Here is a 16886-nt window from a genome sequence, read left to right on the forward strand (position 1 = left end):
TGCGGTATTATGGCCACGTGACCAGTTGCACATGAAAACCCACTTTTGCCTCTATAGTGCTGTGCACATCGATTCACCTGCACAAAAACGGGTGTTATCTGAAGACAATACAAGGCCATTACTGTTTAAATACACAATAAGGGCCCACAATGATAATTGCTCAAAATGTTAAAATTTTAGGGTTGTGAAGTTTTTAATTAGGTTCAGTATATTGTCTTCAAACAAATTTACACCTGCTCATTTTACTGACGTATCTGATCCAAAAGAAGCTTTTTTCTGATGAACTGAATAAAATAGCTGATACCTGTATTCCTAAGTCCTCTGCAAATCCTCACATCCGTTAAAAATGGTTTACTAATGGCTGCAAACAGGCTGGGAAGGCAAGGAAAAAACACTATTTCCGTCACCATCCTGTGGTCCATTTGGACAACTATAAAATCTTAAAAGCCAGACGAACATTTACGCCAAATAAACGCCAATCTTAGCAGAACTATGTCACGAAAATACATTCACGAACTCCAATGTCCAAAGTATGGAACATGATCAAAAGATCAAAGGTAAGGGTTCCAAATCCAGCATCCACCATCTTAAAATTGGGGATGAATTGCTTCCTGATAGTTCAGATATTGCTTATAAACTGGGAGAAACTCTGGCAAGACACTCTTCCTCGACTATGTACCTAAATCTAACAGCAGGGGGAAAAGAAATACATTCATTTTTAAATCAGATACTGGGGAAGACTACAATGAAATATTTTCCATTCATGAGCTCCATAGTGCCCTTGGGCAAGCTCATGATACTGCTGCAGGGTCTGATAATATACATTACCAACTCCTGAAACATTTACCGCAACCTTGTTTAGAAACTCTCTTTGTGACTATTGGAAGATATTTGACCATCTGGCAAGTTTCCTTCATCATGGCGTCATACCATAGTTGTTCCCATAACAAAACCGGGACGCCGATCCCAAAAATTATAAACCCATTTCATTGACTAGCTGCGTTTGCAAAAAAACATGCAAGGCATGGTCAATAATAGACTGACATGGTACTTAGAATCCAATAATTTAATAGCAAATATTCAATGTGGTTTTCGAAAAAAACGCAGTACCATTGACCATTTAGTTCGATTAAAGTAATTCGTTAAGAATGCAATTATTGAAAAAAACCATGCAGTGTCTATCCTTTTCTGTATAGAAAAGTCATATGACACTGCATGGAAGCACGGTATTTTAAAAGATTTACACGATTTGGGATTGCGAGGCCGTTTGCCTCAATTTATATCAAACTTTTTTAACTGACAATTTCAAGTACACAATTACTACCCTGTCTGATCATTATAATCAGGTTCAGGGTGTCTCACAAGGCAGCATTTTGTCTGTCACTTTGTTTAGTATTAAAATAAATAGTCTCTCTAAAGTTTTAAGTGATTCACTTGATGGATCACTTTTTGTCGATAATTCTAACAAATCTCGTTGTTGTGAAAATATGCAAAATTTCGAAAGACAATTGCAATTGTGTCTAAATAAAATACATAAATGGTCTTAAGAAAACGGTTTTAATTTTTTAAATCTAAAACAAATTGTATTCCCTTTCGTAGGAAATACAAGCCTCATAGGGACCCAGAATTAGTTTTGGATGGCAATCCTATTAAGGTTGTCAACGAAGCAAAGTTCTTGGGTATATGGGACAGACATTTGACATTTTTACCTCACATCAAACAGTTCAAAAATAGATGCCTGAAGGCTCTGGACTTGCCGAAAGTCGTTTCCAATTCAAACTGGGGTTTGGGATCAGAAAACTCTACTCCACCTGTCCCGATCACTAATTCGCCCTAAAATAGATTGTGGCTCCATCGTCCATGGTGGAGCCTGTAAAAGTAATTTAAACATACTGGATACCATTCATCATCAAGGTCTGAGGCTTTGCTTTTACTTCTCCCATTAATAGTCTATACCAGGCGGCTAACGCGCGCTCCCTGATGAAACACCGTCGTTTTACATTAGCAATGCAATATGTTACAAAACGTTATTCCCATCCATCTAATCCAGCATATGAATGTGTTTTTCACACATCCTATGAGGATTTGTATGACACAAAAAACAGCGGTTATTCCACCAGTTGGAATAAGAATAAAACCTGCCATTTTTTATGCTAACATTAACCTTACAGTTATATCTCCCACTCAGATTTTGTCTTCTCCTTGGCAGTTTATAAAGCCACAGTTCGATCTGACGTTAACCAAGCCAAAGAAATCAGATACAAATCAGTAACTTTATCAGCAAGAATATAATAAATTAAGAGGCAGCTATAACACTTACAAATCTATTTTCACAGATGGATCACAGTGGTGCGTTTGCTAGTGCCACTGAGATTGGATCCATCACCATATCATCAAGAATACCAGACGCCAGTTCATGTTTTACTGCAGAATCAAAGGCAATTTTAACAATATATGCATCCACAATCTAAACATAAACAGTTCATCATATACTCAACAACAAAAGCCCCTGTGACACCAGAGGACCCGTTTGATAGTCCGGGGTAGAATAGGTCTTCAGCAACCCATGCTCGACTTGTTCAGGATTCTCTTCAACAAATAACGTGAATGTCATCCCCTGGCCGGCTCGCTCCCCTGATCTCTCACCAATTGAGCGCATGTGGGATGAGATGGATCGGCGCCTTCGACGTCAACAACGTGTTCCACAGACGCTCAAGGAACTTGAACGAAGAGTTGTTGCTTGCATCGCAACCAGAGGTGGACACACACGCTATTGATTTGTAAATTGATATTTGGCATGTTCATGTTTTTTTTATGAAATCACGCATTTTCTGAAGTCAGTATGGCAATTAAAACCATTTGAACACATACAGGAGTCTTTTATCTGTTGCAAACCGAAATTGTCTCAGATTTGGTAAAAAACATAACTTTGCATTAAATCTTATTCAATGTCACAGGAACTTTTGTTGTTCGGTATATTTTCTGATTCCCTTTCCTGTCTTCAGGCCAGTAAGAATATTTCCTGTGATCATCCACTTTCACTTGAAAACTGCATAATGATCTTGCTACTGGCTAATATGGCATCGTCTTTCGTTGGTTACCCAGCCATGTTGGTATTTTTGGTAACATAATGGCCGATACTGTTGCAAATGCAGCGCCCAACAAATCTGTGACACCACTTCTAATCCCATCTCGTGATTATAATCCTGCTATTAGATATTACATCAGAGATCTAATGCAATAGAAGTGGGACACCCAAGTAGGTATTAATATTAATGTTACATGAAATTAAACCAACTATAGGTTACAGCCACTTGAGCTCTCAGTCAAGATTGAAGAGGTCATTCTAAGACGAGTGAGTGAGTGACTGAGTATGGTTTTACGCCGCTCTAGCAATATTCCAGCAATATCACGGCTCGGGACACCAAAAATGGGCTTCACAAATTGTACCCATGTCGGGAATCGAACCCGGGTCTTTGGCGTGACGAGCGAACGCTTTAACCACTAGGCTACCCGGCCGCCCCCATTCTAAGACGATGTCGTATTGGCCATTCCCGATACACTCACGAGTTTATTCGACAGGTTTTTATTCTAAATTTATGTATTGTATAATTTGATATAGACACTAAATGGCTGAAATATTACTGATGTGACTTTAAATATTAACTCACTCACTCACTCGTTTGCTCAAGTTATCAATTGCTCAAATTATCAAATATTTACCACTTTGGTGAAACCCACAAGCACGGGTTTGGTGATGACAAACCTAGAAACATAATCGGGGCGAACCGGGATTCGAACTCACAATCATAGGTTTCTGGCGTGACCAAGGGACGCAACTCTGCACAGCGAATCGCGGGGCCTAAGACGACTGGGCCACCCGTGCCCCCGCTACTTTTCGATAGGCCATTAACATCAATGTGCAGTAGATGGTTTAGGTACAAAATATGCTACCAAGGTAAATCATGTCTTATTACATACAGAAGCATTCACACAACCAGAAAACATGGGCTGTTCACATTGCAGTAAGTCATTTCATGTATTTGAATCTACACAATTGGAGACCATGTCCCGATACAACGCAATCGACATCCGTCAAACTCATTAACACACTTGGAAAAGCTGCTTGCATATTAAATACGGAATTAACAACGTCGTTCACGTCAATGATGATCATCAAAGTACAAAGGCAGGTTACGGCATTTTCAGAATACACACTGTTATAATTACCGGAGGTCTTGTCATTAAATTGTATATTGAGACACAATACAAGTTACTGACATTTCCTTATAGAGTATATGAAACTGTTTTCATAATTAACGTCTTTCTTGATTATTAAATGTCATAAGTAATTTTGCAATAAAACTAAATACGCATGTATGGACATGTATACACCTTACAATTAAGCATAGCATTGCACATATTTAATTTTAACAATGTAGAATCGACTAGTGTCCTTCCCTACGAGTTCAGCTAACTCTTTAAATTAGAATATAAATAGAAAACCTAATGTTTTATGCTTGAAGATGAGGATTGTGAGCAGTCTATTTGCTGATTGGAGCCTGATGACGAGTTGGCCTCCACATACCCTGCCTCGGCTCCAACGAAATCAGACTGAGCAAATCTCCTGCTGTTTTTGTACAGCCCTGAAGACGGGCAGAACAAGCACTTTTCTTTTCATTCCCCACCAGAAATACGAAGGTGGAGAAGTGAGGAAGTTAAGAGCTATTTCACTGACACCGTCTCCACTTTGGTAACTGATCCTACTTTTTTGTCCCCATTAACTACAGAAAATAAATCACAACGTAACCCTTCAAGTCGTGTGGCATCGTTAGCCTTTTCATACTATCCTACGTCTTAACCAGGTACCGTGGTAGTCGTTGATGTGAATGCAGCCGAAATGATAAAGTTCGTTATTGTGCCACCTGCCCACCTCCCATCAAACACACACACAGACACACATTTGAACAGTTCCATAAAGTATCAATGTATGACGAAAGACAGGGTATGGAAATAGATAAGTTACTGTTCCTCGATAAAACGTTCGTGTGATATACGTTGTTCATTTTTTATAATTTCATAAGAGTTACATACTTTAAATTCATCTGTTTAGAAATCTAACCTAAAACCAAGGATCATGTTACACTTTACAAACGCAAGCAGAGTAGTGTTACTGCGCCTATTTGGGGCAACCTGTCTGTTAAGTCAGCGTTGCCTTTACGGTTTTATGATGGTTGTCACCAATATAACCAGCGGCAGACGAGTATTCCCTTTAATTTCCAAAGATTGGCAATCAAACCCAGACGTTCGTGCCTCTGGGAATATTGTTTTTCGCTGTTTGAGGCAATGAATATTTTGGCTTCACGAAGACTAGGTGACAAGTAGTAACATTAAACGTTTCTGGCCTTGGTGTTGACATTATCATACCCCTGTGCATATACCACAGTCTTATAAAGTATACACTTAAAGTGAAAGCATTAATCAAACACACCGATGACTGACTATACCTGACAGCTCCAACTATTAAACATGAAAGCATTTATTCCTATCTGTTCGACGTATTGCAAAGTTCAAACTTAATTCCAGTGTAATTATGAGAATAAACAAAAGGCCCCTTTCCCATATACACTTCAAAGGCTGAGCCAGTTGCCGAAAGTCTTATTAAACTTGGCTACTTAGAGCTTTGATGGCAGGAATTTACACATCTTGGAAACATTCGATGGAATGATATGGTCTAAGTATCACCAAAGACATAGAAGTTTAAGAAAGGATAAACACTTATTCATGAGGCCAGCTTTGCAAATCATCAAAGGAAACTAATAAACATCCCACAAATATGAACTTTAAAGACGATAAAAGTATATTAGTTAACTTGAACCTTAGAGGCATAGATTACATCACAAATTACTCTTTTTGTGGAATTGTTCACTGCGGGTATTTTCATGTTTGTTTTTGTGGTTTACATATATATGCCAAGCTATCCTGTTGTACTGTCCGGATCCCATGCAATAACTTAACACAAGATTGTTGATTTGAATGGTATTCATGAGATGCATTTGTTGTTTGTACTGCCCTTTGTGGAACCTCTACTGGAGTGAGTGAGTTTGACGCGGCTTACAATATTATGTAAGTTCCATTACGTCGTGTCAGTTTGATGTGGTTGGAAACTGATACAGGTCTTGGACGCTAAACCACTAGTATGGCTCTTGCAAACCATAAAATGTATTAATGATAGACACGCCTAGGGACGCCTAGGAACTCTCTGCACAGGGAATTACACCTTCGTACCCAAGTGGTATTCTCAGTTCATATACAAAAAGCAAGATCATGGGTAACTGAAGTTTTACCATGGTGTGTGTTCTTTTCATTAATTGTGTTTTACTTGCCACCTATGAACATATTTCTTTCACAAATTACGGATTTAATCAAAATATGAAAAATGGTCCCGAAACTACTTGAAAAATATGAAAAAACTTGCCTGCCACAAAAATTACATAGTTGCAAGTTTTCTTTAAAGATATATTCACGCTCATAGTTTGAAATTACAAAAATATCTTGTTTTGTACCTGTAGCTGGAAAATATCTAATCTCGATACAAAATCCCACCCCCAGATTATGAAATTGTCGAACCTGAAACCTGATTATAAAGAGTAATCTAATACTTCCGCTTCAACAATCTGATGAGAGTCTTTACAGGCATATAGCTACGGGAGAGTCTGGGAAGGCACAAGTGCTCAACGGAAATAATTGCTGACGAGATTAAGGTTACTGGTAGTTAATATTAATAGATTTGATATCAGACAGGAGAAACATGAAAATACAAAGATATCAGCGTCATTAATGTTACGATCTCATAAATGATAACATCACGATGAAACCAGTCTTTCAAGTGTGTTTATATCGTCAGCATATATCATAGAATATGTAGGGTATGTGATGTAAGTATGTATTGCAAAGTGGGAGGCTGAAAAAGCTGTTTCCTATTACAGTAAACTACGGTTATAACGAACTCAAAGGGACCACTTATTTTAGTTCATAATAACCGTAGTTCGTTATAAGCATATATACAACATATAAACAGCAAATGGCCTGGACTAAAAATAAGTTCGTTATATCCGTCAGTTCGTTATAAATGTAGTTTACTGTACATCAATTCTGAACAAAATATGTGATGTATTAGCTCTCCCCTTGTGTTAGAAGAATAAAACCATAACCAAACGACAGACTGAGTGATTCCTCGCAATAGAGTGCCCACACATAGATTTTCGGCACATTTGGACTATTCAAACTTAAAGGTTCTGCTGCTGTAAGATCGAGCAGTAATGTGTAATCATGTCACTACCTGTCAAGTTTGCCACATGAAATTCAACTCGGTCAGCTAATCTGTGCATCAGTGGTCTTCCGTGCTGCCGGCTTCGTTTCCTCAAATCAGACTGAACACAGCTTGTTAAGTTTTTTCACAGCCCCTTAGATCTGACCGTGGGTGCAATTTATGTGTTCTTGTGCCATTCGGATCACTTAAGCGGAAACAGCGATGTGATTAAGACGATGTCTCAGTGTGGCCTGACAATGTCTCCGGTTTTAATCAATACCATCATGCTCAAATACATGCATGGGAGGAAAGGTATTGCCTTCCCTTATAAGTGCAATGATTTATATAAAATGGAATATGAACCTTAAAGAAGTATTGGCTGTGTTTAATATTCTTTAGAAAATACCCATTAGTGTATTCGCGTATTACACGGATTGGGTGTTGAATAAATTATGTATGGCATCAAGGTCTTCTTAAGGTATTTATTGAATCTTTAATTTACTTCTCCGAAGTCCAGTTTCCTAGTCAATATTTATTCTTTAATTTTCTTTTAATACCTTAAAGTGTTGTATATTTCTGAGACACAACCATTTGTCCATCAAAATGAATTCTCTGCCATCAATGTTCTAAACCTGGTTATAGCCGGCATAAAGAATCAAAATAACATATGTAACAATATAACGACTTTGTCTGAATCTCTGGAGAAACAATCTTTAGGTGTAATAAGAGGTTGTCTGAGAGAGCAATATCGACCAGTGATAGTAGTGAGACTGCCTCTCAGGGGAACATCGAAGAACTGTTTATAGCAGTTTTGCCAACCAAGTCAGCCAGCCATTGAGCGGCAAATGACCTGACAGATTTACTACTGATACCAGGACTGGCAGTTGTGCCAATGCAGTGACCCACAGCTTACACAACATGAAGAGACATTATTTTCCAAATCTGTTCATGATAGGAAACAAACGTGCAAGCCGAGGTCCGTACGACAAACGTTTGAGATATATGTATCATTTGGCCTCCAAATTTGCATATATTAAGCAAATCTGGAAATAAAAGGGCATTCAAGTGGCTATGAACATATAGTTCACGTGTGAATTTAGATTTATCCTATGCTTCATACGTTCCAAAATGTTCAATAGAAGAATTAACTGACGAATAAAATTGGAAATGATGGAATTCCTCACAGACATTTAGGGGATAGGGCATTTAGGCAAGAGTTAGGTGTGCCTCCCTCCTTGCTGATCTGTTGTGTGTATAAATCCGAATTTCTGCTGGATGTGTCAAGACTCAAAACACTGGAATTTGTCCAAGTTAAGTTTCAGGTATATTGACGATCTGATATATTGCAATAATGGTCTAATGGCCATTGAGTGAGTGAGTGAGTATGGTTTTACGCCGCTTTTAGCAATATTCCAGCAATATCACGGCGGGGGACACCAGAAATGGGCTTCACACATTGTACCCATGTCGGGAATCGAACCCGGGTCTTTTCTAATGGCCATTGACTTACCCACCTGATTGAATTGAGAAAAACTCAGTGCTGCCTCCCTTTCTGTTTCATATTCAGATGTATGCATGAAGATTAAGAGTGTCAAATACCTATCCACAAAACTGCAGGAAGAGAGGGATGACTTCATCTTTCCAATAGTCATCTCTCCCTTTACGTCAAACGATATTCCAGCAGCTCCAACCTTTGGCGTCTACATTTCGTTCAATGGCGGTCAAATTGTCATCTCCTTTCTACTCATGTACCCATTAAAACCGCCTCATCTTTTTCTGGTTTAGATCAATGCGTAACGATTCAGAGTGACAAAAAACACTCTCCAAAAGACACAAAAACAAGAGAGTCGACATCAATTTTCCAACAATCAACTTTTCTTTTATGTCAACCAATATTCCATCCTTCCAGCCTTTCATATTTACATTTCACAAATTTTGAGGTACAATCGAACATGCTCTTTCCACTAAATTTCAAAAAGCGTCATACGCATCCTGCTCAAAAGTTGTTTGATCATGGTTGCAACATTCAAAGCCTCAGCAAAGCTTTCAAAAATATGTATGATGGACATGTGGAGGACATTTCCAATGTTAATGCATCAGTGACAAAGTGATGTCTGATGCAATTCCCTGTTTTGGTTTGTGCCAAATGCTTTCGTTTTTCTTTAGGTGAACAGTTGTCTTGCCTTTATGTTTGTGACGGGTTCCCTCTGCTGTTTTATGATAAGTAGACCTTTTAGCAAATACCTGGTAATATCGCCACTTTAAAGTATTTCATATACACATCCTTATTGTGTAGTCAAAATCCTACGGTTGATTTTTGTGATATAAGAAACGTTTTGTCGCTTTTAATAACAATGTGACATGTCGCGTATGTAAAAAATGTAGATAAAGTAAAAAGGATCATGTGTCTAATTGAATCAATTTCGAAAAATCACAAGAGTCTAGATTATTCAATGAAACATTATATTTGACGTAAAAGACAAAATAGCTGCGACAATTATACGACTGGACTACTAAAAATCACTGATAACAAGTGTTCGTGAAAGGGCTAAGCATGTCCTGCCCTACCGGTAGCAACCGCCGGTATTTATTGTTTGACCCCCACGGCAGAACGCCTCCATGTGAAGGCGGCCTGTAAACACAATGGACAATCAAGCGATCGATGAACCAGAAAATCAGTGACAAGATGTGCATTTACTAATTTTGTTAAAAATAATGTAAATGACATGTTAATTTAGAATTAGTTCAACAAGCAGTTACATGTAAACATTTCACCACATGTTAAGTTCGGGATATGAAAATCTGCTCAGTGAACTAACCGACGCATCACTGGTCTTTCTGAGACGAGATGCTTTCAATAAAACGGTCATACCCTTAAATCAGACTGGACACAACTTTCTAAGTTTTGTTAATAGCACCTAAGATCTAAGTGGGTGTATTTTATGTATTCTAGATCATGACCTTCATCCTGAAGACGTGAAGACGATTCCAAGCTGTTTTCCATGTTCAGTGGAGTCATAATCGTTATTAACATTAACTTCGTGTCATTCGATGTTTCAAACATATTAAACATACAATTCATGGCCATCCAATTTGTGCGATCCCTTATCATTTAACTTGAGCGCATATATGACGTCCATGTTTCTGGAACAAGATAAAATAATGAATAATCTCATTTGGGATAAGTTATGGGTTTCTTCACGACTTCCGCTGAATCGCTTGAGAGTATCTCGTAAATAGTCTTTAGGTATAAGAGGAGATTATCTGAGTGAACTGTTTCAATGATTAATGATAGTTATGAAGCTGGACGCTCTGGGGGCTACCTTGAACAACTGTTTATAGCAGCAGTGCTGACCAAGTCAGCCACCGAGTGTGCCATTAAACCGGAAACATAACTACTAATGCCAAGTTTGGAAGGTGGCATTAGTGAAGTGTCCCACTGGAACTTTAAATGGAAGAGCACAGAAGTGAACTGTCTGGTTGGAAAAGTACACTGTGATCGATATGCTTCTACATGATTTGAAACACACTTTCTAATCTAACCTAGGTTAGAAGTCAATGGTCATGACCGAGACTAGTCTCATTGTTACATAGTGTGCTTAATTAATTGCTTAATTGCATAATGGTGCACAGTTCCTCATTGTTACCACGCATTTCCCATTGACCGACACAGAGGTCTAAAGGGGATTTATCCTTGCCTGAACAGAGAGATAGAGGTAAACCATACACAGCGACACAAATGATAGCCATGTTAGGCCGATCTGAATGAAGCAGAATATGAATATTTCCTGAAGGAATCCTTAGCTACAATATGTACTGGTCGTCTAGGAGCCATATTTCAGCGTGTCGTATCCATGTTAAATTGTGTCATGGTATCTCTGTAGGCTAACACTATAAAACCAACTACAAGCAGCCACATATGCATGCTATTCGCTACATAAATACAATGACTTTAACGCGACGTTAAACCCCATTTCACTTCATCTGTAACTGCTTTAGAAAATATGTTAACGGTACTGAGACATTTTTTTTAATGACGGAAGTGTGTGACATACATGTACATATTCGTTTAAAATGTCTTTGTTAGGTGTCGAAAGCAATTAAAGTGAATTATTACAATGGAATTTGAATATGTCAAGTACAGTTAACCTTATAAAGTTTGTAAAGATTCTGTAGTCACAATGTAGTTTTCGGAAGCCTTAAAGAGCCGACCATTAACAGCTACCAGTATAGCTAGCAATATATTTTTCGATTTTTCAATTTGTTTTCCAACAATCTGTCGCATAATTACTTTTTTAAGCATTTTACCGGACAATTATTTTTGGTAAATCCAGGCTCACAATACAATGCATTATATGTAAGGTGATTGTGCCATGCTGGGATGACTTCAGTGCCATGTGTGTATTTGATGTATTTAATTGATGTCTAAGTGATTGTCTAACGTCATAAATGTAAGGTACATCTTGAAGAGATTTAGTGTCGTGCTCTGAAATTTGCAGTGCTTGGTAAATTACACAGACTGATTGTATGTGATATATGACAGGAAGCAACGGACCACTTGGTGCGTTACTATAGTCGAGTGTCGTTTTGGTCCAAACCTGTCTTTAACGTCTACATTGCCTTGACGAAGACATTATGGTTCTCACCAGCAGTTGCTGTGAGTTCCTTTTGATGTGCTTAGATTGGCAGTTGTGTTTGGGCACTAATTTTAGTGAACATGTTCCTTGGCCTTTGGACCTATGAAATGTCATTTTATATCATGAAAAGGCCTTTGATTTCCAGTGGTCCATTCACATCTATTTTGCCCATTACACCAAATCTAGACTGGTTATTCTCTTTGAAAGACAATATATACTCCTTTCCAAATGTAATTGCAATGCACATTGAGAGTTAACTATACACCTCTTTCGATACACTTCAAAGGCTGAAATGGTTGCCGAATATCTTATTCCCATTCTCGGACTGCATTGGAAATTATACAATGGGTGGAAGTTTACAAGTTTGAAGTTTGCTATTGTTTCAAACAGAAGTGGGATGAACACTTTTATATGATCTCGGGAGACAGGTTAGCAAATCAATAAAACAAACCATCTGAAAATCAATATGTTATGTAAAGATGATTTCACCAGGATTCACTCTCCTTTTCCCCCAACAACTAGTAACCTCACTATATGGTGGTGAATCATAAACACACGCTTATATAGTCGGTAACGTAAAATGGATTTGACCACTATATACCTGAAGCATAACATTATCTTCTTGGCCAAATTCCCGTGTTTTGATACTGACACTGTGATGAGAAAATCCGATTCGTAAGCACACGGACACAGATCGACAAGGAGAGGGACAAAAGGAACATAATGGCAAATGACTATATTTCATCAAAATGTTATCTATGAGGAAGTGCAGCATTTCAAATATTTTCTCAGTAAACTTTAAACGACATTTGTTTTTATTTTCAATAATTGTATTGAAGTTTGAAGATGACCCAAATGACCCATGGAGCAAGGAATGAAGTTTCTCGTGTGGAGTACTGGTGTATTGTCTGGAATAATCAAATCTTAGCCACTTGGTAAACAGGTTCAACCGCATTGTGCCTCCCAGTTTGCCTGTTGAAATTACTGTAGGCGCATTGGCAACTCAGTTTAACTTATATTTACTGAGAGAAAAGCCTCACAATAAAAAAAGTTTAGTTAGTCAATATCTGTTGACTTGTACTATTGCAGATTCCTGTACAAACTGTTAAATAAAACATATAAGTAGGGGAATAAAATACTTATTTCTGTACAAACAACAACAAAATAATATAGAACCAATCACATCAATTAACTATTTGTATAGATCAATGCAATTTATGTTTAAATCCATTGTTGTTCAAACAACCCAGATCTTAAACTGAGTAGATATGTTAATACATATGACTGTATCAGCTTTTCTTTCTTTGAGACGTCAATGCAATTAACGTTATACTGAGTAAAATGAGTCAATGTATATCACTTCTTTTATCTTAACATCACACCACACAGAAAAGTATGACTTTCATTGTGATCTTCTGATATGTTTCATGTGCAATGGTCAAAGTTATCGGGATAGGACGGGCCATTAAAGTACTTGTACTGACGTGTACAGACATCCGTTGTCATTGTTTGGCGATATTCCCGTCAGCGCTACAAGCAGTGTAAAGCCACAGACCGCAGACCGTCTGATATTGTGGTGACTCAGTGGCCACCTGAAAAGCACTGACCTCAATCCCACTGAACATGTGTGGGATGAACAACGGTCATCACAGTCGGCATTATGTAGTCATTCTAATGTCACAATCCTGTAATTATTACTCCAATTAACACTTTGCGAAAAACATACACAGCCAATAAGCCATATGAAAGAATTCTCTGTTGACATGCCGTCAAGGGTCGGCGGGTTGGCCTGGTCATAAAGGCATGTGCTCTTCACGACGAAAGCATGGGTTCGATTCCCATCCATACATGTGTGAAAGTAATAAATTGTTTCCTCGCCATGATATTGCTGGAATATTGTTAAAAGCGGCGTAAACCCATACGCACTCACTCATATATGCCGTCAATGTTTCTAAAGCTGAATCGAAGTAATATATGTTACGGGAGTTATTATGATTGCAGTGTAATCTCTAGAGAGTACCTGGTACAATTATGTAGGCATAGCTAGATTGCCTGAGAGAGCAATTTTGACCAGGTTTAGTAGTAAGACTGCCTCTCAGGGTTATATCGAAGAACTGTTTCTCGCAACCTTGCCGTCCAAGTCAGCCACTCAGCGGGCACTTGACCCGGACGCATTACGCCTAATGCCAAGTTTGGAGTGGTCTTGTGAATTAGCTTTCCGGGGGTTAAAACATTTACGTGGCAAGGTGTAAAAGTTCATAGTGATCATAGTATGTTTTCGAAATGCCGAAGGCATATTCAAACGTTATCCAACACATAGGTGTCAAGGACCGACGCTACAGTGTTAACATTGTTATAGTGCCGAGGTCTAACACAAATGACTAAACAGAACACATTGTTGTTGAAATGAACTTCAGTTCTTCGTCTATATCGAACCATCTCGAAGGAATGTTTATATATTATCCTAAGTTGATGATCAGAATGTAAATCCTGTTCACTGATCCTTATCAAAATGAAAAATGAATATTGTTCTGCGCTTCAGTGCTAAAGATACATAAAACCGGCTCTTACGGTATAAAGAAAGACGAACCAGATACCAAACACCAAGCAGTCTTCCTTCATCTGTTGCAGTGTAAATTGTATTGTATTTGCTAATGTCAGTATCTACATCATGCTTAGTTACGATTCTTGCTCACAGACAGGGATTAATATAATGAATGACAATTCCAAACATATGTTTGTGTTTTCAAACTTTGATATATATAATGCGATTTTGAGAACCCCTCTCCTAATGTACTTAGTGTAGTCCACACCCTTACTGTACAGGGGCGTATAGATAAACCCTGGAATGACATCTTCCCTTCATTAGTCCCTTTGACCAGTAGGGGGCACCAATGGAATACATTTCGGGAACTTTCCTACTGTTTGCACACCATGCAGACCTAATGTTAATGTAAGTTCTTGTTCAGGGACCACATTGATGTATTACACAGAAGGAAATCATGTATGATTTATCCAGGCTTGTCGCTGTTAGGAAGCTATAAATAAAACAACATTGAACAATAAATGAAACACTGAAACAATTGAAAATATGTTAACTAGGGGAACAAATTATTGGAATGATATGTCAGCTACCTATTCAGTTCAAGTAAGAACGATGGTGAAGGAAACTTTGCAGTTAACGAGTCATTGTGACTTCCCACGTTGTCATATATCAAACTACAGAAAGTGTTAACTAAATTTCGAGAATAATAAACTCAGTTTAGTATATGTTCAATTAAAGTTTGATATATGCATTTATAATTTACGATTCTATAGATAACACATGCTTTATCAAGACACCTGGTTTCACTATTGGTGGTTATTTAGTTTTTTTATTACTACAGCACAACTCTGAGACAAACATCATCTCGGGGAGGTCAAAGGTCCTCCACCAATATAATACATCTGTGCAAGCATCGCCCAAACAGTAAATGGTCTCTGCTTGTTCGCCCCTGCTGACTTCACCTCATCGGTACCTGAACACTTGGGTTCGAGATTCGCAACTTTGTTCCACAGCTGCTTTAGAAAGCAGACAAACTGATATTTGCCTAAACTCTTCACATGACAACCGACCTAGGCCTACCGACTCGTAAGACATTTCTTACACACCTCCGGATCAGAAACCTATTTGAGGTAACTGGTATTCAAATTAATATCCGTGATTTGCTATTCTGTAGGTCAGATTATGACAGACTATTGTCCTGATTGTAACTCATTGATATGTTACTCAGTCGACGTTACCTAACTATAGGGTTGTGGATTGTTTACAAGTCTTTGACCTTATCTGGTGTGCATAGCTGACACGTTTCCTTGGAGGTCACACTAGGTATGAGTAAGAAGCTGCAAGCCAGATGACGTCACTCATGACCGTTGTGTTCATTATCAATGGGCCACTGGTGTCATGAAAGTAGTCAAAACATGCATCAATTCAATGTTAAGATAGTACTCGTGCCTGTCAAATATAATGAATCTTACAACTCGTTATTTCAAAACGTATCTCGTCTCGTTATATGTCTTCCATTTCAAGAACAGAGGGCCATGTCCAGTCGTCGTCAAAGCAGTTCTAAGCCCTTCGGCCTTTCACCACGAACCTATTAAGCAGATCTTGTTCATGCCCAAATACTTCTGTAGTCTAGTGTAATCAGTGCGGTATTCTCGAATGTCCCAAAACGTTGAATTGCTCAATCACAAAAGCATAAACAACGACGGAACAAGGGTTGATAAGAGGAAACACACCCTGCACACATATAGATAAGGTCCTGTATGTAAAGGTGGTTCCTTGATTCCTATTAAGGTATTATTGATCACATAAACATATAATACTGTTTCACGATCCACTGGGTGGTTTGACTAACGCTCAATATAACGACGCTCAATATAACGACGCTCAGTATAACGACGCTCAATATAACGACGCTCAGTATAACGACGCTCAGTATAACGACGCTCATGGCACCTGACGAGAGACCTGCTATGGGAGATGTCTGAGGGTCACACGTGACATTTCATCATGGCATGTTAGATACTGTACAGAAATCATACCATTTCCATTTCCAGCTACAAACGGTGCACCGTTTATTCTTGCTATACAGATCAGTCTAGTGGTGAACTGGTGTCTTCTAATGATTTGGGATATTGCAAAGTGTGTTTTTCGTCACTGAACTGAAGGTATCCAATGGCAGTGAACCAAAAGTGGGGTATAAGGAGCCAAACTCCATTTCCGAATTGCACCAGACCGGGGATGGGTATATGGGTGGGTAGGGGTGGCGAGGTTGGGGACATGTTATCTTCTGATGACGCTTGGTAAGTAGTTTTCATATATGAATGCCTCCCTGTTTTATTATCTGATTTTGGATATATGATGCCTCTAATATCGATACCCGCCCTATATTAAA

This window comes from Haliotis cracherodii, unplaced genomic scaffold (assembly GCF_022045235.1).
Source record: "Haliotis cracherodii isolate W230 unplaced genomic scaffold, xgHalCrac1.p SCAF_10, whole genome shotgun sequence".
NCBI classification, from domain to species: domain Eukaryota; kingdom Metazoa; phylum Mollusca; class Gastropoda; order Lepetellida; family Haliotidae; genus Haliotis; species Haliotis cracherodii.